The 24,226-nt window shown below is 47.5% G+C and overlaps 1 protein-coding gene and 1 pseudogene across 11 annotated transcripts in view; both read left to right on the plus strand.

The window, feature by feature from the left end:
- The window catches only part of GRAMD1B (GRAM domain containing 1B), a 272,813-nt gene that overhangs the window by 97,239 nt on the left and 151,348 nt on the right, over positions 1 to 24,226 (plus strand). The gene's annotated exons all lie outside the window — the stretch shown is intronic.
- Positions 12,565 to 22,856, plus strand: LOC103350462 (U2 small nuclear ribonucleoprotein B'' pseudogene; annotated as a pseudogene).

Consider the following 24,226-nt stretch of genomic DNA (forward strand, 5'->3'; position numbering starts at 1 on the left):
CTGGAGCTGGGCAGATCCGAAGCCAGGAGCCAGGAGCTTCTTTTGGGTCTTCCACATGGGTGCAGGGGCCCAAAGACTTTGGTCATCTTCTGCTGTTTTCCCAAACTAATTAGCAGGGAGGTGGATGGGAAGTGGAACAGCCGGGATTTGAACCGGCGTCCATACAGGCTGCTGGTGCCATAGGCAGCAGCTTTCCCTGCTTTGCCATAATACCAGCCCCAGAAAGCTTGTGTAAGCATTCCAACTTGTATAGTCCTGTCGACTGATACACACTTTATGTTCTTTCACTCTAATGATAGGTCATGTCCAGGCTTCACCAATGGGTTTTGTTCCCAGTACATAGGGCTCCTGCATCAAGGAGTCCCAGGAACTTTTCCTACCTCCTGGCCATTTTACTTATTCTTGTGCAAAAGGTTTTGGGCATCCAGCAGCGGATGGTGCCAAGGGACTCTCCCCCTTTTGTCAATCTTGATTGATCTGTCTGTTATCTTCAGCAATTTCAGATCAGATTCCACTTTATAACGTTTGTCTCCTGATTTTTTAAAAATAGATTTATTTATTTGAAAGACAGAGTGGCAGAGAGAGAAAATATAGAAACAGACAGATCTTCCATCTGCTGGTTCACTCCCCCAAATGGCTGGACTGCTGAGGCTGAGCCAGGCCAAAGCCAGGAGCCCAGAATTTCATCCGGGTCTTCCACAAGGGTGTCAGGGGTCCAGATACTTGTGCCATCTTCTACTGCTTTCCCAAGTTCATTCACAGGGAGCAAAATAAGAACTGGAGTAGCGAGGACTTGAACCTGCCACTCCAACATGGGGTGCCAGCATCTGCAGTCGTGCCAGTGCACTACAATGCCAGGACCTTGTCTTTCAATTTTTAAAATTTTCCCAATGTTGGGGGGCTACCGGGGGCTTTCTTTGACCTAGCTAACCTTTGAGAATGGTGCAGTAAGACTTTTGCTTTGGGGCTAACACTGTGGTGCAGTGGGTTATGTCACTGCCTGCTGTGCCAGCATCCCATATGGGCACTGGTTTGAGTCCCGGCTGCTCCACTTCCTATCCAACTCCCTACTGATGTGTCTGGGAAAGCAGCAGAAGATGGCCCAAGTACCTGGACCCCTGCCACTCACATGGAAGACCAGGAGGAAGCTCCTGGCTTTGGGCTGATCCAGCTCTGGCCGACGTGGCCATTTGGTGAGTGAACCAATGGATGGAAGATTGCTTGCTCTCTCTGCCTCTCCCTCTCCATCTGTATCTCTGCCTTTCAAATAAATAAATAAATCTTGAAAAAGGAAAAAAAGACTTTTGCTTCAACCCCATGGGTGTCCATGTCCACCCTGCTGGGACCAGTCCCGGACTCTTCCCTTTATCAACTGTTTCACTCTTAGTTCACGTTATGCTTTCAACTTACCTCTTTGGGAAGTCCTTTAACTCTCCCCTCTGCCTTTCTCACTGGTTGATGAACCTGTTTTTATTAGCATCTGTAAGATCCACGAGAGGAAGCTGAGGCAGCAGATCCCATAAGGCTCCTTGGTTTGTAGCTTGGTTTTGCACAGTGGGGTTACATGGTGAGTCCGTGCCAAAGAGGCCTCCTTTACCACTGCACCTGGCATCCGGTGAGTCAGCCTCCTGGAGCTCAGGTCACCCCAATGCCATTGGTGACTGTCACTTTTATTTAGTAACTAATTACAGCACAGGTGCTGCTCCATACCACAGAGGACCACGTGCCCTCTGGAATCGTAGATTCCTCATTCCCTGTCCTTTTGCGCATTCTTTACCTTTTTATCTATTCCACTGCTTTGCTTATCATTTGGCAGTCCCAAAGAGCTGGTATCACTGTGTTTGTTTCCTGAAGGCCTCACCCTTTTTTTTTTTTTTTTTTAAGATTATTTATTTGAAAAGCAGAGTTAGAGAGAGAGAGAGAGAGAGAGAGAGAGAGGTCTTCCATCTGCTGGTTCACTCTCCAATGGCTGCAATGGCCAGAGCTGGGCTGATCCAAAGCCAGGAGCCAGAAGCTTCTTCCGGGTCTCCCACGCAGGTGCAGGGCCCCAAGGACTTGGGCTATCTTCCACTGCTTTCCCAGGGAAGGTCTCACTCTTCCTTTTCACCTGCTCAGGCCGCTTCACACGCCCCAAGTTAAAGGAAAGGGCTTGGTCAGAGGAGCCGGCGCTACCTTCATCCAGTCTTCTCTGCCTTGCGATGTGACTGCAGGTTAGCGGTGCTGTTGCAGTGCAGGCCCTTGGCTAGGCTTGGTCTAGGTTTTTGTCTCCATGCAAGAACAAGTCAAGGAGACATAGATAAAGGTGAGCAGCCAGACTTATTTAAAGGCAAAGGGAAAATACACACTCCAGAGGGAGTACAGGCAGCCTCCTGGGAGGTTGGTGCAATGAGCAAAGTTCAAGATTATCATTTTTATAGAATAAGGAGTGGTGTCTGGGGCTGGGCTAAGAAAAATGTTCAAATAGCAGTGGAGTTTGAGCTTGGCTGAGTGCACAGTTTCTTTCTTTTTTTGACAGGCAGAGTTAGTGAGAGAGGGACAGAGATAAAGGTCTTCCTTTTCCGTTGGTTCACCCCACAAATGACTGCTACAGCCAGCGCGCTGCACCGATCTGAAGCCAGGAGCCAGGTGCTTCCTCCTGGTCTCCCATGCGGGTTCAGGGCCCAAGCACTTGGGCCATCCTCCACTGCCTTCCCTGGCCACAGCAGAGAGCTAGACTGGAAGAGGGGCAACCGGGACAGAATCCGGCGCCCCGACTGGGACTAGAAGCCAGGGTGCCGGCGCCGCAGGTGGAGGATTAGCCTAGTGAGCCGCAGCGCCGGACTGAGTGCACAGTTTCTTTCCCAACCAGATATTGTGAACTAGAGCCATTCCAGCAACTCCCGATTCTCACTCGGATTCTAAGTGCAGCAAACTGGTTTTTCTCTCTGTTCACACAGCCAATACAGGACACTTCTGCCACTAGATGTGTCGTCACCTGCATGAGCAATACCCAGCCAGGTGCCCTATAATTCCATTCAATTCTGAAGCTATCTGTCTGGAGACACTGTCACATCCCAAGGTTGAGGGTTCACCTCCACAAGTTGGTCCCCACTTCCGATGCCAGTTGCCATCCTGGGTACCTCTGACCTACAGGTCGGGATGCCTGACCTCCTCATTGGTTTTGATTAAGTTGGTCAGCTGGCTCACAGACCTCAGGGAAGCACTTCAGTTAGCTGGCTTATTTTGAAGAGTGTAGTTGATCAGCTAGATGGAGAGGTACCTACATCAGGTAGGAAATGGTGGGTGAGGATCTTCCATGCTCTTGCTGAACTTACCACCCTCCCAGCATTTGCATGAGTTCAGCAACCCAGGAACTCAGCAAATTCTGTGGTTTTTATAGTTTGGCCTCCAGACTCTACCCCTCCTACTTCCTTTTTCCTGGAGGTTGGTGGGTAGAGCTGAAATTTTCAACCCTCTCCTCTAATCACTGGGTCCTTCTAGGGACCAGCCCCATCCTGAGCCTCTGCAGGGTCCCCGTTTGAAGTCACTGCAATTGCATAAACTCAGGTGTCATCAAAGGGGCTGAATAAAAGGCACTGCAATCACTCGGAAAATTCCCAAAGTTCTAAGAACCCTGTGACCACAGCTCAGGGGGGAAGAGGGGGAACGCAAACCAAATATATTTCGGATGACGCTACAGGAAGTCTGAAATAAGGAAGAAATAAATTTCTGGAGCACTGTTTCCGGAGAAGTGGTTGGGATGAGCTTCCTCTCCTTCGGGGGAAGGAGCAGGCAGGTGTTTGAGCCACTTGGCCCCCTCCCCCTCCCCTCCTCTTCCTCCTTCTCTCCTTCCTTCCCATCCTCCTTCTTCATGCCCCCAGGCGTGTCACTTTGCCCCTGGCCGACCCCTCAGGGCAGTCTGCTTCCATCCAGAGAGCATTATTTTCCGGCTGGGTCATTCTGCTCTTAAGTTCTTTCTGACCTTTTTGAGGGATTCTCAGAGTTGGCCTCAGAGTGTGGCCTCAGTAAAGGTTACTCGGAATAGGGTGGGGCCTCAACAGGAAACAGTTTGCCCTTGTTGTGGGTGATAACTTGTTTTCTCCACCTGAGTCAATTCTGAGCGTGTCTTCCTGACAGGCAACAAATGTGATTAAGGAAAAAAATAGGCACCCTAGTAAATAGGATTGACTTCTTTCTACGTTTTCAAGCCACGCTATTGAGAAAATTCCAGCTAAGATCCCCATGGTGCAGTTCAAACTCATTTTGTCTTGTTTTGTCAATGGTGAAGATGGACGAAAACAAGCCGTCACTATCTTTGAGTGTGCTTCTTCAGAGACTCATTATCAGTGTCTTGCTTCCAGAGTGTGAAGGGAGCTGTGGCTTTGTACTAACAATTACTTGGCTCTCTCTGGGTCTCTGATGGGGTCTGGGGCTTCCACAAATTTCTTAGTGGGACTTTTCAGCCAGAGTAAGTAATGCATGTGAGGAGACAGGGCAGTCCTACAGGCAGAGTAGACTGGCACACCCATGTAGAAATTCCTAGGAATCCTAAAGATCTCTCTCTCTCTCTTGCTCGTTTGTGCTTCTCCATGCCTAGGTTGCTCCCTGTTGCATTTGTTCCAAAATGCCTCTATTGGCGGCCATGCCTTTTGTTATACTGTCAGAGATTCAGCTGTAAACATGGATAACTCAGGGGAGAGAGTTATCACATGCATTGGGCACTCACTGGGAACGGGCACCATGCTGTGTCCTTGGGGTGTAAAGATGGATACACACAGCTGTTGCATTGAGGAACTCACAGGAAATCCACATGTAAAAGGTAATTTCAGTAGAATCCGGCATCAGACCACAGCATGGAAATGATAGGTGTAAAGAACGTATCTGTAAGGTGGGAGAGAGGAGGAGCGTCCCAGGGTCTTGCTTTACCACGCACCTTACTTCACTCACACTCAGTGCCACCTGCCAGCAAACGGCTTTGCGTCTGTGTTGGAGAATCACATCTGCACGCTGGACAGAACTTCGGAGGTCGTCTCCACTTCCTGGAGCAGGTCAGTGGCACCAATAGATCTGCAATGCAGATCCCCAGCAACCTAGTGTGCAATTCTCTTTCTCAAGGAGCCCAGTGTTGCCCGGGATGGAGCCACAGCTTTAGTCCTGAGCCCATGAGGCTCCTGCAACCCTTGTTTGTGTTTGGGGCAGGGTGGTGGTTTTTCCTAGCATGGTCACCCCAGCCCCGGTTACAGAGAGCAGCCGAGGAAGCACAGAGTAGAGGCCCTGGTCGTGGTTGTTTTTTTTCCTCTGTGGTCCCCGGGCGGGTGACTCAGTCTCTCTGAGCCTCGGTGAGACTGCTTGTAATATGGAAAGCGCGCATTTCTGTTGCATTTAGTAAGATAAACTTAAGTCCGTGCACTCGAGGAGTTACGCTAATGTTTCTATTAATTAGCGGAAGTGAAGAGATGTTTGGTGTCTGTGAGGCCTCTGGGTCTGCCTCTCTGGTTAATGTAAGTTGGGACAGCGGCTTGTGGCTTCTTTGATTTTTTTTTTTTTAATGTCACTTTTCAGATCTGTTGATGGGTGCTGAACAGCTGCACATAGACCTGTGTTGTAATTTACCGGCCGCTGTCAGCTCTCTGCCCTTTGTCATTGGTCTGCCAAAGGTTCTGACTCCAGGCTTCTTGGTTCTCCCTCTTGCTGTCATCCTTTCCCTCTCTTCTCCTTGCCCTTTTCCTCCTGATTCTGCACTCTGTCCTCGGGCTATTTTGTCCACTCTTGCCTTTCATTATTTCTGTGTCTCAGACCTCATCTGTTTCCTGAGCCTTAGGCTCATGCCTGCAGCTAACCAATGGGCATTTCCGTTGCAATGGTTTTCAAAGCTCACCCCACACCTAACCCAAGTCATCCTCTTTCCCTCCAAGCTGGCTCCTCCCACAATGTCATTCCATTGCAGAGAGGTACCCCTCAACTTCTCAAGGTTGCCATTCTTTTTAAAAAATATTTTATTTAGGGGGCCGGTGCTGTGGTGCAGCAGGTTAACACCCTGGCCTGAAACACCGGCATCCCATATGGGCACCGGTTCGAGACCCGGCTGCTCTACTTCCTATCCAGCTTTCTGCTATGGCCTGGGAAAACAGTAGAAGATGGCCGAAGTTCTTGGGTCCCTGCACCCGTCGGGGAGACCCGAAAGAAGCTCCTGGCTCCTGGCTTCGGATCGGCACAGCTCCGGCCGTTGCAGCCATCTGGGGAGTGAACCAGCAGATGGAAGACCTCTCTCTCTCTCTCTGCCCCTTCTCTCTCTGTGTAACTTTGACTTTCAAATAAATAAGTAAATCTTTAAAAACAGAAAGACTTTTTAAAAATATCTTTTATAGATTTGAAAGGCAGATTTACAGAAAGAGAGGGAGAGACAGAGAGAGATCTTTCATCTGCTGATTCACTCTTCCAGTGACTGCAGTGTCCAGGGCTGGGCCAGGCTGAAGCCAGGAGCCTGAATCTCCATCCAGGACTCCCACATGGGTGCCCAAGCATCTTCCACTGCTTTCCCAGGCGCTTTAGCAGGGAGCTGGATTGGAAGTGGAGCAGCCGGGACTCAAATTGGCACTCATGTGGGATGCCAGTCTCATGGGCTTGTGCCCTAACCCACTGTGCCACAGTGCTGGCCCTGAGAATGTTCTTTTGCTGTCACCGTCTTCCCACATATTCCCTAAGTCTCCTCTCAACTGATCTCCATGGCGCCATTGCACTCCCCTGCCCCCTTTAATGGAGAGTGTTTGGAGAGGGCTTCATAACCACTTCTGTTTCTCCCTTCTGTCTGTGTTGCTGCTCCTGCACTCCCTGCCCCCAGCCGTTGTGACCTTTCTGTCCTTTGAGTGGGATGTGCTCTTACTTCCAGCTGTTTCAGACAGGGTTTCTCTCTCGTAACACTGACTCGCTTTGCCAGCCTAAGGCCCTCTTACAGCTCCTTTGGCATGCTTGGCCTTTCCTCGAGAGAGTATTTCCTGACCCAGGTGTTTACCATGTCCGTATTCTCAGAGCATCCTGCACGAGAAGTGTGAGAATGTGCTCACCTGGTGTCCTTTACAAGGTGAATGTGAAGGCAGAGCGTCTTGGTTTCAGCGTTTGTCTTAATCAGTGTTTGCATGGAACATAGTAGGAGCTCCGGAAGCACAGAGTTAGGCAATGAATGAATAATCAAATGATGAAAGCCAGAAGGAAGTTTGATTTCTGTGGAACCCTGGTAAATCATTTTGCAAAGCAAGAAGTCCCTTGAAGCAAGATAATTGCCCTTCCATGTGCCACTTATGTAAATCTAGATTGCTGTGTGTTGGCTTGTTTAAGCCTGTTGGTTTCATTTCTCTTTTTTTAGTTTGCCCTGTGTGTCCTCATCAAACTGTAAGAGGACAGAGCCTGCTGTCCTTCTAAGGGTAGCCTTTCTCCAAGGGAGCCAGATTTAGCATAGCTAAGTGGAGAGTCGTTGATCTTTCCCAAAAGGAGAATCCAGGGAACAGGAGCACATGGGGGCGATATTTTGTCTGATGGTTGACCCAAAGCCCTGGTATGGTCTGTAAATCCTGGTTAACTTCTTTCCCACCAAGGACCTCTGTCAGCTTTGAAACTTATTTACTTTTGGAGCTGTGGTTGCCATGAGAACAGTACCTTTTCTAATCTGTTGCTTCCAGGTTAGGGCAACAGTTGTTCCTCCTGCAAGGGGAATGATTTTGGAATAGGTGTATCCTTTCTAATCTCCCCTCCCCACAAGTTAATCCAACAAATATTTTATTCAGGGGTCAGTGTTGTGGTGCGGAGGGTTAAGCTGCTTCCTGTGACACCAGCATCCCATGTCAGAGTGATGGTTTGAGTCCTGGCCACACCACTTGGGATCCAGCTCCCTGATAATGTGCCTGGGAAGGCAGCAAAAGATAGTCCAAGTACTCGAATCCCAATACCCATGCGGGAGACCTTAATGGAGTTCCTGGCTCCTGGTTTTGGCTTGGCCCAGACCTGGCTGTTGTGGCCATTTGGGAAGTAAACTAATGAAGGGAAGATCTCTCTTTTTCTGTTCTTCTCATTTCAAATGAATAAAATAAATATTTAAATAAATATTTATTCATCACAAACTACATGCTGGGTACTGTTGTTGACACCAGAAACAATAGTGAGCAAAATAGTTTCTGCCCTAAAGGAGGTTACATCTGTTGTGCATCTACCCCCTACTAGATGTGAGAGTACAGAGAGGTAGCAACAAAGAACAAGGCAACACTGGTCTCTGTTTGCTTAAAAGGAAATTACTTGTGCACATTGCTAAAAGAGGATGGGTGTGTTTTCTAAAATTCAGAAATCAGTTATAAAAGTAGTGTCTTCCACGCTGCTTTGAAGAGGGCATGGAAGTGGAGAGGAGCTGGCAGCTGAATGTGGGAAGCTGACGCCCCTTGCATTGACAGTGTGACTTAATTTGATTTGCCGTGGGCATTGTGGAATGCAGACACATTTGTTGCCCTGACATTGTCCAAGACTTTGGGTGATGATGGGATTAAGCTGGGTTTCTCTCTCTCTCTGCAGCTGTCAGATGCCAAAACAGTTGTTCTGTTGGTGTTCGTAGGAGCCTCTTGGGCCTCATGGAAGCCAAGAGCCAAAGGGCTGCCAGTAGAAATGGCCTCTCATTATCTGGCGTAATGACAGCCCTGAAGGCAGTGAACTGAAAGCCACTGAAGGCAGGCAGTGAGTGAAGTTTGCTGAGCCATCATAGAGTGTGGAGCCTTGAACTGGGGTTCCCCAGGGGCAGGTAGAGGAAAGAGTAGACACTGACACCTGCTGTTGGACACCCTGTCCATAGCTGACAGTAGTGTGCATATGGACCCAAATTCAAGTACTGTGGACAGTATCAATTGGCCATAATCTCTTCATTTGGGTGGCATTTTGTTGTTTTCAAAGTAGTTTATCATGGGTTCCAGAAAAGCAGGGGCAGAGGATAATTATCCTTTGTGTTTGCCCCAGCATGTAACCAACAATGCCGGCACACAGCAGGCCTTCAAATGGCAGGCTTATGGTGTGACAAGCTGCCACTTCATTTAGTCCTCTTCCTCTGGGGCAGATGTAGTGAGCACGCCCACCTGGCACTTAAGGAGATCGAAACTCTGAAACCTGCCCATCTCCATACAGTTAAGTAATGCTAGGAACCAGACTGTTTCTTTTCTTATCCTTCCTTTCCTTTCTTTTCTTTTCTTTCTCCAAGATTTATTTACTTGAAAGGCAGAGTTACAGAAGGAGGGATCTTTGGTTTGCTGATTTCACTCCCTGAACGGCTACAGTCTGCAATGGTCAGGGCTGGGCCAGGCTGAAGCCAGGAGCGCAAGCGGCAGGGGCCCAGGTACTTGGGCCGTGTTCTGCTACCTTCCCAGGTGCATTAGAAGGGAGCTGGGTTGGAAGCAGAGCAGCTGGATCTTGTATGGGATGCTGGTGGTGCAAGTTGCATTTTAACCCACTGCGCCACAACACTGGATTCTTGGGTCTTTCTGTATAGTGCACAATACATGTATGTGTCTGACATTGTACTGTGGCACATATATATGTGCTGATAGTATGGACAATTAAAATCTGTAGGAACTGGGACATAGGACTAAACCTCCTAACCAGCTGTTTCCTCAATGTCTAGATGCTCTTAAAGCTGCAGCTCCTGTGAAAAGCTTTGAATTCTGCATCCCCTGGGTCCCCTCCCCCAATTTGGAGGGACACATTAAACATTCAGGCGGCCAGAGAGAAGACAGCCCATCTTCCGCCAACATTTCTTGCTTGGCTGCTGTGTGCTGGCCGCAAGCTCTGGCTGCCTCTGCTCTTAAAGGATTTAGTTCAGTTTGTTTATTGTTCATCCACTCATCTGTTCCACAGTGGATTTTTATCAAACATCTGTTAGGCAGTCAATGCAGATCATTTTGAAGAAATGTGGCATTGTAAAATGTGACAAGTGCCTCTAAGCAGAGGACAGCAGTAACTATTATATTGGCTCATCTCTAGGGGAAGACCTTCCTTAGAAAGGAGAGTTGGGTGGGTATTTGGTCCAGGATATCACAGGTTTACTCTCAGCATGGGGCCTTGTTCATTCTTTTTACAGTTCAGGTAAAGATGGCTGGTGCTGTCTTGACTGGGGAGTCCTGGCTGTGGATGAATGGTAACCTGGCCTTTTACTTCTCTCCTCTCTTTTTGCTGCATGTAGGACCATCCAACTTTCCTTTCAATGGGTGGGGGGAACTAATGATCCGTTATGTGTCTCACAAGCACCACTGAAGTAAAGGATGCATGTTGTGTGTTTATTACCTGTGCGTTTGTCTGAACACATCCCTTACGGCCATGGAGCAGATGGAATCCTAGAGCATCTTACTCTATTGACTACTAGTTTAAGGTCCCTTGGAGGGGCTGGAGCTATGGTGTAGTAGGCTAAGCCTCTGCCCGTGGCACCGGCATCCAGTGTGGGAGACCTGGAAGAAACTCCTGGCTCCTTGCTTCGGATCAGCTCAGCTCCAGCTGTTGCAGCTGTTTGGGGAGTGATACAGCAGGTGGGAGACCTCTCTTTCTGTGTGTGTCTCTCCCCCTCTCTCTCTGTAAATCAACTTCTCAAATAAATAAATGGAATCTTTAAAAAAAAAAAAGTCCCTTTGGGTATGAGTTTGGAAAGGATTCACTCTCACTGTCCTAATCAGCTGAGTTGTGTCCTCATGGGTTAGTAAATCATAGTGGGTACTGTGTGAGTAGCTCCAAACTTACCTGTCCAGGTTAGTAGGCAAGTATAGGAGAATAGGTACATATGTACACATGCTAGTTTTTTCAAATACATATGTGCTTAATATATGTAAGTATTCAAATATTATATGCATGTGTGTATGTATATATACCCATAGATATATATTTCTTATCCCTGGAACTCCCTCAGGGCAGGCGAGGTGTTTTGGTGTCATAGGATAGTGACTCAAACCTTTATCAGCCATAAATTTTAATTTGCCTGTTGGACATGATACTTGTCTTGATGTCAGCAGTTGGGTTCGACCCGTTTACTTCAGGGACATTTATGGACGATGCCTTCCTTCTTGTAAGTGAGTGAACCCAGGTGGCCTAAGTAGTGGAACATGTAAAGTCACCAGTTGCTGCTTATGATAAACTTGAGAGTGATTGAGAAATGCTGAGAAATAGAGTGTGTTTATCTTTGCAAATCATAATGGCCCATGACCACATGTCCCACACCTATCACTACTGCGTGTAAGGCCACAGTAGATGATTCTCTGCAGCTAGGGCAACTTTTATTGCAGTAGCAATTTCCAGCCTGCTTCTGGGGGGTAAAATGCCAGCCAGGAGCAAAGTGTGTTCTCTTAGGCTGTTTGTGTCTTCAGTTTCTGCTTGTGTGAGTAGGGGGTCATGATCATACCTACCTCTTAGATTAGTGTGAAGGTAGGATAGTAAAGGTGGGACTTCTCTCAAGGTGCCTGATCCATGGCAGTGCTCATTTTCTCTTTCCTGTTCTTCCTCTCCTTTAAACTTAAGGGCAGGAGGTGTTTTCAGATGGATGTCATTCAGGGCCAAGTTTACCTGATCCAAAGGACAGACCTGATGCTTGTGGTTGTTTGTCATTTGGGGGTCGTTGCTGGGCACCTCTGCTGAGTCATTTGGGGTTGGCAGACCTGGCAAGGGTGGTGGGCCAGAGGTTGGTTAGGGCTGCATGTGTAATCAGCCTGTGTTGTCCCTTTCTGTTTCCTGGAGCACTTCTGTAACCTGATCCCTTCTTATGGGTCAGGGTCAAGGAAGTAGCCCTGGGGATGCCATGAGTTCCTTATCTGGTGCTGAGTTTCCTATGATAGGTCTTCATGAATCTTTGGTGCCAGCTCAAGCAGTTTTGATGTCCTCTGTGCCATAAGACTGTACCACGGACCCTAAATGAATGGAGGGCAGGGTTGTCTTCTGAGTTTGGGATGAGTGGTATATTCTTGGGTTTGGGATATAATTAGGAGAGAAGCAATTCTTGGTACTAAAGGGGAAGATGAAGAGTGAGAACTTTCAGGAGAGAAAGTGTAAAAAATATCCAAGGTAAGAGTTCAAGACAGTATATAAGAGGTAGCCATGATGTATTTGTGAGATGGGAGTGGGTTTTGTGTGGTCCTGAAATGCTCATTCCTTCTTTTGTGAGACTGTATTTATGGGACTAAGCACATGCAATTCGGATGTCTTTGAGAAATGCTTGACTTTATTCTATCTGAGTGTTTTTTTAAAAGATTTATTTATTTATTTATTTGAAAGTCAGAGTTACACATAGAGAGGAGAGGCAGAGAGAGAGAGAGAGAGAGAGAGAGAGGTCTTCCATGTGATGATTCACTCCCCAGATGGCACCGATCCGAAGTCAGGAGCGTCTTCTGGGTCTCCCACACGGGTGCAGGGGCCCAAGGACTTGGGCCATCTTCTACTGCCTTCCCAGGTCACAGCAGAGAGAGCTGGATCGGAGTTGGAGCAACCAAGTCTCGAACCAGCGCCCACATTGGATGCCGGCGCTGCAGGCCAGGATGTTAACCCGCTGTGCCACAGCACCAGCCTGAGTGATGTTTTGTAGGCATGCGGTCTTTTATCAGTTTTGTGATCTCTTGCGTCCTCCTCAACACCAACAACAAATATGGTTTCAACAGGTACTGTGTGTAAGGTGTGTAAGAGCCATCTAAGAAAACAGAAAAGCTTTTAAGTCCATTTTTCTCCCAATAGTGGTGACACTGAATAAAGGGGAAAATAATTGATTAAACTATCATCTATGGTAAACTGAAATCAAAACAGATTTCACTAGGATCAGCCTCTGAATTCCCTTCCAACTGAGAACCCTTTTGTTGATAGGCATTCACCCCACACTCCCTCACTCATTTTGTATTTGTTATGCAGACAGCTGCGATGGGCGTGCAGTGCTCGGAGCAGCTGGCAAAGCCATGCACTAAGGAGTGATCTGCATGCCTCAAAGTCTAGGCCGTGTACATTTTATTTTATTATTGTATCGGCTTCAACAACCATGTAGTAACTCTTTTTATTTTCCCATGCAATGAACTCTCTAGGAATTTAGCAAAAAACTTTGGTTATGAGATGCACATATATCACATATGATGATCTTATCCAATTGCATGTGTTTGCTTGATATTGAGACTGAATAGTGTATTAATGTCAAATATTTTGATCAAAAAGAAAGATAACATAGTCTTACCATGTATTTTTTAATACGAAAGCTGCCTTGGGCTTTAAAATTTAATTACTATGGTCTACTTCTGAATTCAGGGATTTTGGGGTACACTATCCCCAGTGGGTGAGCAGGCAGTCTCAGGTCCATTACTTGGTGTGACTAGAGGGCTTGTCGTGGTCTTGTGCCTTTTTATTGGTGCGACCTGAATGTATCTTTCTGTTTTATTGAGACTCCCCTCCTCAGGCCCCATCTTACCGTCTTCATAAGGATCTTTATGTTGATGATCTGTCTCCCACCTCTGCATCCCTACGGTAACCTACAATAATTTCAGGCCCCTGAGAGCAGGGGCTATGCCCCTTCTGTTATTATGTTCCCAGTCACTAGAAAACAGCCTAGGATATAGAAAACACCCGCATGCTTTTAGGGGAACAACCGACCAAGTGTTAGAAGTTATGCTTATTCTGAGCACCAGCACCAAAAGGCTTAGGGAACAGATGTTTGAGACACTTTTTCCTCCCTCTGGGTGTTTCATTCTTGTACCCCAAGAGCAGCATGGCAGTGTGGGAAAAGCCCTGAGAGTCAGCAGGTTGAGTTTTATTCTTTGCAATGCTGTTAAAACCCTGGGGCCAGCGCCATGGCTCACTTGGTTAATCCTCCGCCTGCGGCTCTGGCATCCCATATGGGTGCCAGTTCTAGTCCTGGTTGCTCCTCTTCCAGTCCAGCTCTCTGCTATGGCCCAGGAGGGCAGTGGAGGATGGCCCAAGTGCTTGGACCCTGTACCCGCATGGGAGACAAAGAGGACGCACCGGACTCCTGGCTTCAGATTGGTGCAGCGCGCCGGCCATAGTGGCTATTTGGAAGGTGAACCAACGGAAGGAAGACCTTTCTCTCTGTCTTCTCTCTCTCTCTCTCTCTCACTGTCTACCCTATCTGTCAAATAAATAAAATAAAATAAACAAATAAACTAAACCAAACTAAAATAAAAAACTTAAAAAAGAAACCTGTCTCTTAACATTGTGGCCGTTGGTTTCCTGTTCTAAAAGGGAGACAGACTAGTTCATGTATTAGGTTCCTTCCTCATGGTGAATGTTGGTCTGTGATTTCATGGGTGGAATGGCAGACAACTATATAATGATAGACTGGAAAGAGAATAACTGTTAAAGAAAACAGGGATCAAATAGAGTTTGTAGAAGCACCAGGAAGCCCCATTTCTGTGTCTGCCTGTTCATTGCTGTCCTGGGTCTTTCAGCCACATCTGTCTTCGGGTGCCTTCTCATTTCTGCCTTGTGTCCCCACCTCTGGTTCAGTTCACAGGTCGTGGACAGCGGGCACCTCCCTCCTCTGCCCTTCCGTGGGCCTTCCCCTGAGCTGTCAGACTGGTTGTCTGGGAGCTATCTTAGCTTCCTTGCATTTTGAAGGCTTGGTGGGGCTTTAGTGATTGTCCAGCACACACGTTGTTCATTTTACAGGTGAGCAAACTGAGATCAGAATGGCAGTGCTACTCACTCTGTGTTCTGTGGAGTCAGAGCCAGAGCCGGAGCTGGGCCCAAGCTCCTGAGCAGCCCAGCCCCCTGTGATCGCTCTGTGGTGCCTGTGTGTTTGCTGTGAATAGGTGAGAGTCACTTCATGCATGACTGCAAGGTGAGTGTCTATGTGTGCTACATGGAACCCAGTTGGAGCTCCTTTGAATGTTTTCATAACCCATGTTAGCAGCCCTCCTGCCCTTATTCTAAGGCACAGGGTTCCCTGCAGACTTGCTGTGGACTTGCCTTGTGGGTAATTAGTGAAGATGGTAGGAAGTAACTGGTTGCCCAACCTTTGTTTTGGCCTGGGCAAAGGTGGCAGGGCTGCCAAAGAAGATAGAACTGCCTTCAGGAGCTGGCAAGTGGAGGGAGCAGGACCCTGAACTTTCTCCTCTGCCTTCTCCCATCCCCTGTAGTTAGACACCACCTGACTCTCTCTAACTGGTTCTCTCCATCCTCATGCTACCCCCTTAGCTTGAGCCTCCATCCCCTTTGCTCAGTGAACGGGATTCCTTGTAGGCCTGCTCTGTCATTTCTTCTAACCCCTGCCCTGCTCAGAATTCTCCACTGCCTCTGGGGTGAGGTGCAGTCCTGTTTGTGGGGCATCTAGGGCCCCTCACCGTGCAGATGTTACGTACTTGTCGGTATTCACCTCCACTCCAAGAACAGGAAGCTGGATCCCCAGCTGCCCCTGCACCGCTCCTCCAGCTTGTGTGCTCTGCCGTGTGCTCTGCCTTCTGTAGAATGCAGTGTGCCTGGTATAATTCTCTTCACCTTTCACACGTCGGCTCAAGTGCTTCCTCCTCCATGAAGCCCTGTTGATTTTCCCATGTGGCTCCGGGTGTTCTTTCTCTTCTGTGAGTGCTGTGCTTTGTATAGAAAGTGGTCCCCTAGGGCTGGTGTTGTGACACAGCAGGTTAAGCTGCTGCTTGTGACAGGAGCATCCCCGATATGAGTGCCAGTCTGTGTCCCAGCTGCTCCACTTCTGATTCAGCTCCCTGCTAATGTGCTTGCGAGAGTGGCGGATGAGGACCCAAGTGCTGGGGCCCCTGCCACCCCCAGGGAGACCTGGATGAAGCTCCTGGCTCCTAGCTTTGGCTTGGCCCAGCCCCAGCCATGGGAGCCATCTGGGGAGTGAACCAGAAAATGGAAGATCTCTCTCTCTTAATGTGTGTGTGTGTCCCTTCTCTCTCTCTCTGTTACTCTTTCAAATAAATCAATTTTTTTTTAAAGGCTGGCCTTCAGTATTGGCAGGGGATTTGTGCAGGACCCTTGAGCATACCAAAATCTGAGGATACTCAAACCTTAAGTAAACTCTGCATATACTTTATGCACATCCTCCTGTATACTTTAAATCTCCTCTCGACGTCTGTTATCTAATACAGTTTAAATGCTGGGCCAAGCTCTGGCCCTGGCTCTGACTGTAAGTTGTCCTGCTGTATTATTTAGGGAAAAAGGTCAGTATGTGTTGGGTACAAATGCAAATTTTTCTTTGAATATTTCTGCTGCAAGCTTGGCTCCGTGCACAGGTGTGGAGGGTTGCTGCACACCACCCATCCCACCCTGCAGGAGGTCATGGATTGGTGGAATGGTCCTTTCCCTGCTGGATAGTTATTAAGGACAGAATGTATCTTCTGGTCTCTCTTTTTAAATTTTTGTGTTCCCTCAAATAGAGCTTCTTGGTACACAGTAGGTGCTCCATAAATGCTTGTTGTGTTTTCCTTAAAGAATTTTGCAGTTAAGCCTAGAGCAAATACTTTGCTGTTTTTTTCTCAAGAAGGAGGGATTGTTTCAAAAGCTGTAGAATTGTGGAGAGGGATGAGGATAGACAAAAGGCCATTAGGCGGTCACCTCTGGCAGGAGAAAGCTTTGAGTCAGGCAATGGAGCACACAGCTTGTTTGCAGGAAGTGAAAAAGAGAGCTGAGAAGAGAGTTGTGTGTCCACAGCTGGGGATCCCTGGTGTTCCCTGTGGGGTGGTGATAAGAAGGCAAAACAGCGTGTAACTTCAACACTCAAAGTGTGATGGAGCCAAAACTAGTGTGAGCCCATGTCAGGCGAGCATTCTGGGCCCTTAGGCACAGAAGCTGACGTCCCTCATCCATGTGAGACTCTCCCTCCGTTGAACCTGGGGATGGAGCCCAGTCATCGTGATGCCATTTCATCATCTTGCTAAAATTACCTTGAAAAGAAAATGGACAGAGAGAAGAGTTTGAAGCAAATGACTTGTTTTTTTTTTTTTTTAAGAGTTTATCTCTTTTTTTTAAGATTTATTTTTTATTTGAAAGTCAGAGTTACACAGAGAGAAGGAGAAGCAGAGAGAGGTCTTCCGTCTGCAGGTCCATTCCCCAACTGGCCACAACGGCCAGAGCTGCACCAGCCTGAAGCCAGGAGCCTCCTTTGGGTTTCCCATGCGGGTGCAGGGGCCCAAGGACCCGGGTCATCCTCCACCACCTTCCCAGGCCATAGCAGAGAGCCAGATCGGAAGCAGAGCAGCTGGGACCCAAATCAGCGCCCACATGGGATGCTGGTACCACAGGCGGCGGCTCTACTCACCATGCCACAGTGCTAGCCCCAAGAGTTTATCTTTTAAAAATTTATTTTTCAAAATTTTATTTTACTTCTTTAAAAGAGTGACATAGAATGAGAGACAGAGAAAGCGATTTTCCATCTGCTGCTTCATTCCTCAAATGCCACAACAACTGGGACTGGGCCAAGCTGATGCCAGGAGCCTGGAACTTCATCCAGGTCTCCCACATGGGTGTCAAGGGTGCAAGTACTTAGACCATCATCTGCTGCATCCTTAGGCACATTAGCAGGGAGCTGAATTGGAAGTGGAGCAGCTGGAAGTACAACCAGTGCTCCGATCTGAGAGGCCGGTTTTACAGGCTTTGGCTTAACTCACTGCACCACAACCCTTGTCCCTTTTAATTATTTGAAAGAGAGAGACAGAGACCATACATTGGTCTACTCCTTAAATGGCTTTTTTTTTTTTTTTTTTTTTATCTGTGGGGTGAATGGTATCCTACATAAGGAAACAGCGAAAGGTGAGGTTTTTCCTGCTCATCCGTCTCCCCAGGGTAATGAGCAGAAAGGCAGAGAAGAAGGGGCTGTTGTGCATGGTTAGAGCAAGTGAGCATGAATTCTGCATGTGGGATACGGCTGTGTGGGTGGGGTACTGTTAAGTTCCAACTCTGCAGATGGGCAGGTGACGAGACTGAAGGGGACTTGTGCTTTGTGCTGCTGTAATTTTCCTCCGGCTCTGAGTCAGAGCTCCTGCCCAGTGTTGTTTGGGGACAGTCATTTAATGCACCTCCGCCTCACACAGCAGAGTTTGCATCAGGTATTCAGACAACTCCTTGTGGGGTTTAAGCATCACCCGTGCAGGTGCTTGGCTGACCATGAATTTGGAAAAACATTTCTAGGTGGTCATTGTAGGGAAGGATGTATAGGTCAGAAGGAGCAGTATATCAAAGGTGATTTATGGTTACAATGCTCAGCCCTTGGAGTTGGGAAGACTGGGGGGCTGGTTAAAAAATGGGACACTTGTATTCTTTTTGGTTTTTAAAGATTTATTTATTTGGAAGGCAAAGTTACAGAGAAAAAGAGAGAGGGAGAGAGAGAGGGAGATCTTCCATCCACTGAGTCACTCCCCAAATGGCTGCAACAGCCAGATCTGAGCCAGGGTGAAGCCAGGAGCCAGGAGCTTCCTCAGGGTCTCAAAGGTGGGTGCAGGGGCCCAAGCACTTGAGCCATCTTCCGGGCCTTCTCAGGCTCATTAGGAGGGAGCTGGATCAAAAGTGCAGCAGTTGGGACTGACACTATGGCGCAGCGGATTAAAGCCCTGACCTGCAGCATCGGCATCCCATATGGGCGCCAGTTCTAGTCCCAGCTGCTCCTCTTCCAATCCAGCTCTCTGCTATGGCCTGGGAAACCAATAGAAGATGGCCCAAGTCCTTGGGCCCCTGCACCCATGTGGGAGACCCGGAAGAAGCTCCTGGCTCTTGGCTTGGGATCGGCGCAGCTCCGGCCGTTGTGAACCATCGGATGGAAGACCTCTCTCTCTCTCTGTCTCTACCTCTCTGTAACTCTGTCTTTCAAAGAAATAAAATAAATCTTAAAAAAGAAAAAAAAAAAAAAAAAAGTGGAGCAGCCGGGACTTGAACTGGTACCCATATGAGATGCTGGCACTGCAGGCGGTTGCTTTATCTGCTGTGCCATGGGTGCTGGCCTTCACTTGTATTCTTGATATAAAAACAAAACAAAACAAACAAACAAACAAAAAAACTAAAAACCAAAACCAAAACAAACAAACAAAAAAAACTCAAAGAAAAGAATGAGGTTTGAAAAACAGAAAAGGAAGAATAGAGATAGTTGTTTGGCTGAGATGCTCACATCCCATATCAGAGTGTCTGGCTCTGGCTCCTGACTTCAGTTTCCTGCCAATGCAGACCCTAGAAAACAGTGGTGATGGCTCAAGTGACTGCGTTCCTGCCACACGCGTGGGAGACCTGGATTGTTTATGATCCTCGTCTTCAGTCCCTGCCATGTACTTTGCAGACACCCGAGGGAGTGAACCAGAAGGTGGGCAGTCTCTGTCTCTTTCTCTCCTTTAAATAAATACAATAAGTAAAAAAATGTTTTGAAAAGACATGAAACACTGATAGGGCTCAGTTTGAACATTAGCTACCTTATAAACAAACAAACAAAAGGTTCTGGAGGGTAGGGCTGGTTTCTAGGCTGGTCTGTGTCTGTGACCTTCTAACTCAGGGCCTGGTCCACCTAAAGTCTGCTTCTCATGTTTTTGCTGTTACACGCTGCCAGTCAAAAAGTGTTTTTTTAAATGAATGAATTATCTACCCTGCAGATCATCAGAATCCTTCTTTTCTCCTTCTCTTGTTGAGTCTGAATTTCCCAATCAATGCACAAAGCATAGTTGCAGATGCAAAAGCAGAGGTTTATTTGTTACCAGCTGGCTGGGCTGGGACCCCCTACCCACACACAGCCATTTAGCAGTGCACGGGCAAAAGGCCCCCTCGTTTGCATAAGAGAAGTTTTTATAGCCTCACACTTAGAAGGGTGCAGGTCATCTACATAGGTTAACTTCTTACTCTCTATATGGCAAGGTATTGGGACCTAACATGTTCGTTGGTTCATTTAAACATAAAGGCTATATACGTTATGTGGCGGGAAGGCTACACAAAGGAGATGGTAGGGAGAGGAACTGGCGGGAAGCATTGGGCCATAAATTCCAGGGGAGCTGGTGGAGGGCAGGAGGTCATAAATCCCAGGGGAGCATACCTTCTTTGTTCTCAAGGACTCAGCCTGCCTCCTTGGCTGGTCCAGGATGAGGCCTATCATGACATTATAGCAGGCCCGCAAGCAGGCCAGAGTGCAGAAATTGAACCGGCATTTAGCAAGCTAGGGACTCCAACTCCTACACTCTCTTTGGGGTGGGTCTGAGAACTGAACTTGAAGGTTAGTTGGAAACAGGGCAACACTGTGATTGTGTGTGTGTGTCATTAAAATTCTCAAATTCTAGATAATGTGATTTGTGTATTATTCAGCTTCTGTTTTCTTGTGCTCAGTATTCGGAATTCTCCAGTACCTGCTGCCTTCACTGTAGCGAAGTGACCTTGTGTGGTATATAGACCTCATGAGCAAGTTGACCAGGTGCTTGGCAGAGAACATACAGTTCAATCCAATGTGGAAAATGGCATTGTGGAAGCAGACTGGGTATTACCCTTGGACACCCTGGCCCCAGGTCCAGCCCCTGAGGGCCTCTCTGTGAGTTTAGGTGACCCAAGAGTCCTTGGTTTGGACTGTTTTTATTTCTTCCAATTGGAAAAACAACAAGATAATGGTTTTACCATAAACCAGTGTATCCTGGGGCTAAGGGCAAATGACGTGGGGGTGGGGATGGGGTTGGGAGTGGGGCCTGGGAGGGGAGGCTGGAAGCTGAATGGGTTCTCTCTGAAAAGCAGCACAGCCTGCAGTCCCTTTGTCCTTGAGCTCTTGGTGCAGTTTCTTCCTGAATCCCCCACCTCCCATTTCCCTTGTCCTTTAGAACCCAAGAATTCATCCTTGCCATGGAAAGATCAGCATTTTCTCTCCTTAGCCCTCGAGAGCAGAGCACAAGGCTGTCCGTATCTTTCCTGCAGGCTTTTCAGGACTGTGAATGGGCATCAGAAGTTCAAGGAAAATGGAATCAAAAGATAATAGGAACTTTCCATGAAGCACCCTCACCTTCTCAGCTGTTTTATCTTATTAAAGTTTTATTTCATTTATTTGAGAGGCAGACAACCACCCTCCCATCCCCCAACACACAGAGGGAGAGCACCTGCCCTCTGCTTCACTCCTCAGATGGCCACAATGATAGAGGCTGAGCTGGGCTGAAGCCGGAAGCCAAGAACTCAATCCAGGTGCCCCACGTCGGGGACAGGGACCTGATTATTGAGTCATCACTCGCTGTCTCCCAGGTCTGCATTAGCAGGAAGCTGGAGGTATTTCCAGCTTTGTGAGAGGTTTGACTTCTGTTAATTAGAGGGAAACAGACAGTTGGTGACAACATTAATTACCAGTTGGGAAGCCATAGTTATGAAAAATCTTGGAAACGTATTTGTCCCTAATTGAGTTTGATCTTAATCAGATGTCAGTGGGTCAGTGCTCCTATTACCTGGACTTCCAGGATGTTCTTGTGGGAGTTTGGTTGTTGTTTCTGGGGAATCTGCCCTGATCTCCTCCAGGTTGGCTCCGGAATCGAGGGACCACGTTTGTTAGTGTCATTAGGAGTTTCCGAACCTGCTTCTGTGCAGAGTCCCTCGGCGCACCGCCATTTCTGCTCTGCGGCTGGCTGAGCCCTTGAGTCCAGCCTCACAGCCAGATGGGAAGGCACTGGCCCCTCTGGTCCCCAAGGACTACCCCTGGGCCACAGGCCAACTGCTGCTGGCCTCTGTGAAGTCTCCCCAGCCCTGACACTGGCCTGAGGCCGTGCTGCCCTCTGTCCTGGCACATTGTGCTGTCTGAGTTGACTTGCTGTGTTTTTCTTGCTGGCTGGCTGTTGAGGCTGTTCTGACCCTTAGGTGTAGATTGCTTTTTGCAGGTATGGTTAGTAATTTGCTTACAGTATTGGAGATGGTATAGGCCTGAGGCTATGTGATCACTTTAACCTAAACTTGGATATCAGACCAAAACATACAATTTACATAAATAATATAGATGATAGGATTTAAAAAGAAGGACTGAAGAGATCCCTTTATGTTCTGGTTTCTCAGTTTGGCTTTTTGGTGAACATTACAGCTTTAAAGACCATGAAGATGAAGGTGCAGGTCTTATTAGATTTAAGGAACTGGCATCACCCACAGATGCTTTGAGACAGTTATGAGGGTTTCCATTTTGTGGTAAACCAGTGCAATCCAGTATGCAAAAACTGATTGTGATATAACATCTAAAATTTGTGGCACTTTTGTTGACAAAGAAGAGAAAAAAGCCAAAGCTGTGGAACATGCTGTAGCAATTGTAAACAAAAAGCCTGATTATGTAACATTTAATTCAGCTAGTGACCAAGGAAATTCAACACCAAATGCTCAGGTCCCTGTTTTCCCCATTCCTTGAAAACTTGCCAGAAGAGGAGCCAGTGTTGTAGTACAGTGGGTTAGGCCACCACCTATGGCACCAGCATCCCATATGGGCACTGGTTTGGGTCTTGGCTGCTCCGCTTCCAATCCAGCTCCCTGCTAATGCACCTGGGAAGGCAGCTGAAGATGGCCACAGTAATTGGGCCCCTGCCGCCCATGTAGGAGACCTGGATGAAGTTCTAGGCTCCTGGCTTCCTCACAGCCTGGCCCTGGCGTTGTAGCCATTTGGGGAGTGAACCAGCAGATGGAAGAAGTCTCTCTCTGTCTCCTCCTCTCTCTGTGTAACTGCCTTTCAAATAAATAATAATAATAACAGTAAAAAGACTAACCGGAAGAGACTGATGAGATGACGTTGTCCCTGCTGTTTAATCAGTCCCTGGTTTCGAGAAAGTACATTTGGTACCTGGGAGGCATGATGGCTTTTGCTGAATTTGAAAATGATGGGCAGGCTGGAGCCTCCAGGGATGCTTTACACAGATTTAAGATCACACTGGCCCATTTCCATTAAGATCACCTATGCCAAGAAGTAACACAAGGAATAGTTGTCTCTAAAGGAACTGGCATTATTCTTAGTGTTTGTGTTGATACCATTTTGGGGATATAGGAGTGAAAGTGAAATTTTTGTGAAGGACTTAAAGAATAATAGTCTATCTTTAGCCTTAGTGAACTGTGAACTATGAATGCCTAAATTTTGTACAGTAAACTTTTATTTGTATTGTGTATTATAGAAACAACTTGCTGACTTGGATGGCTTCATCGGCCACTTTGTGACCAGTGCCAGGTGCCATCACCTGGCAGACTGTCTCCAACTGGTCAGGACGCCCTCTTGTCACCTCTTGTTTCAAGGGGCTTGCTCCCTGGAACTCCCAGATGCTGTGTCTTCTGGCCGAGGCTGCCTCCTGTGGAGCAGGGATGACTGACACTCAGCACGATCCACATCCAAGCTCTTCTCAGTGCCCCCATCCTCCACCCAAGCTCAGGTCCCCCCAGTTTCATTAGTGAGGTCATTCCTGCCATCTACCCCTTCTCAGGGAATGCTATTGTCTAGAATTATAGTGTGCTCAAGGTGAAAGAATAAAGAATTCAAGGCTAGAAAACTTGGAAAATGCTCACCAGCATTTCATAGACGGTCATGCATCCCCCTTGAGTTGTCTTTTTTTAATATTCAAACTGGAATTCACAGACTTGTATATTTCTTATCTACCTTGTGCAGTTGCAAAGATTAGCTGGAAGAATGTACATGGAAGCTTTGTAGACTGGAAAGATGTATTAGTATTAACTGCAGCATATTAGCATGCAGCATCTCGTATTGAATGAATTGCAAAAAGCAGCCAGTGTTTGCACTGAAGGAGATATTCTCTTTTATAACTGATAGGTTCTCTCTAAGGCATGGGTAGAGCTACTATTTCCATTGGTGATAACTACTCAGACTTGGTTGGATTTGTCCTTACTTTGGTGACTCCAAAGGAGTAGAGCTATGGGCCAAGTAGGAAAGAAGTCAACAAATTCATCCCTAAATGTAGCAGAGGGAAGAGACAGCTGGGCTTCTGCGTGACATAGGGCTCAGTAGGCCTGGTGGGAGATGCAGATGATATGGAAGAGATGTTTAGAGCAGAGAAGACAATGAGAACAGAGTTTAGAGGAATGGATGTCCATATGATGTTTGGGAAGCGCAAGTAGTTTTCAAGGGTTCATGCTGAGCTTCCTGCTGGGCAAGTTGGTTCCATGTTGTAAAGCCTTGTATTGTCAGCAAAGAGCTCTGGACTCCGTCTCATGACATCATAGGAAGACCTCAGAGGAGTCTAACCTGGGAAGAGACTGTTTAGAGCTGCTTTAGAGGCTAACAGGCAACAGTCTGGGCACCTTCTTACATGGGGTGGGATTAGCTAGCATCAGCCTA

The sequence above is a fragment of the Oryctolagus cuniculus genome, chromosome 1, assembly GCF_964237555.1.
Source record: "Oryctolagus cuniculus chromosome 1, mOryCun1.1, whole genome shotgun sequence".
Classification (NCBI taxonomy): domain Eukaryota; kingdom Metazoa; phylum Chordata; class Mammalia; order Lagomorpha; family Leporidae; genus Oryctolagus; species Oryctolagus cuniculus.